Raw genomic sequence first — 1,130 nt, 5'->3', positions numbered from 1 at the left:
GCCAAAATCCCAATATCGTGCGTCCCTAGTAGTAACCACAGATAGAAGCAGTCATAAAACATTTATAAATAGTTGATTATTGAAAATGAATCCCTGCTGCCTCACTGATGGACATTGGACGCAGGCTGCATGGTGAACATGACAATGCAGCACTTCTTCATCAGACAAGGAAAAAGAATTGATTCAAGTGTTTGGAGACAAAGAGTTCAAGACCGGCAGACAAAGCTCCTCTGTCTCAGTAAGTTGTCCTGCCGTTGAAGCAAACAGTGGGCCATTAGCTAACGTTGCTCTACAGACTGACCGCATGGCCATACGTTGCCACCTTCAGGCCTGAGGTTGACCTTTATCCCTGCTGGCAGGAGCTATAGGCCTCCATTAGAACTGAGAAAGGCTGGGGCATGCTTCGGTGCGGCAGTGGATAACGCACACAAGCCATGTATGGAGGCCTTAGTCCAGGGATGTTAAAGTCAAATACACCGAGGGCCGGACTGGTTAAATGTTTATTAAAACATATTGAAATGAACATAACCTATTGAACCAAGACCTATATTAATATCAATATTATTTATAAACTTTTATTATATCAATAAACTTAAGATAAATACATAAATGAAAGTGCATTATTATAAACAGAAAATGCATTACTGTGCAGCTCTACGATCCTACCGATCACTGCTTTCAAATAGTAAAATAATTAAAAAAAATCAGTTGTATTGTCTGTCATGGCTCTTATCTGCATTTTTCCCTGAGTCCGTTTAACTGAAAAATATGAAAGAATAAAATAAAATACAAAAATCTATGGCACACAGGCAAAACAAAACTTCCTTAAAAAAAAAATAACGTCTTGTACAAAGAAATGTAAAAATGTTGTGATGAATCACAGCAGCAGACCCAGAATTCAGCCAGAGGTTCTTTAAAAAATGAAATTATTAAACAAAAAGCAAAGCAATACCAAAAGGAACCAAAGAATCAAAAAGACTACAAGTGTCAACAGAGGCAAAATAAAAGGAACATGGATGAAGGGAAGGGTGATAGAGACGCACTGCAGGTGATAGAGACGGACTGCAGGTGATAGAGACGGACTGCAGGTGATAGAGACGCACTGCAGGTGATAGAGACGCACTGCAGGT

General features: G+C 39.5%; 1 protein-coding gene across 3 annotated transcripts in view; it reads right to left on the bottom strand.

Annotated features, from left to right (window-relative positions):
• nf1 (neurofibromin 1) overlaps positions 1-1,130 on the bottom strand; it is a 136,404-nt gene that overhangs the window by 22,344 nt on the left and 112,930 nt on the right. The gene's annotated exons all lie outside the window — the stretch shown is intronic.

This window comes from Cyprinodon variegatus, unplaced genomic scaffold, assembly GCF_000732505.1.
Source record: "Cyprinodon variegatus isolate N-32 unplaced genomic scaffold, C_variegatus-1.0 Scaffold1095, whole genome shotgun sequence".
NCBI lineage: Eukaryota > Metazoa > Chordata > Actinopteri > Cyprinodontiformes > Cyprinodontidae > Cyprinodon > Cyprinodon variegatus.
The sequence above is the reverse complement of the archived record's forward strand: the minus strand, read 5'-3'. Positions and strand labels throughout refer to the sequence as shown.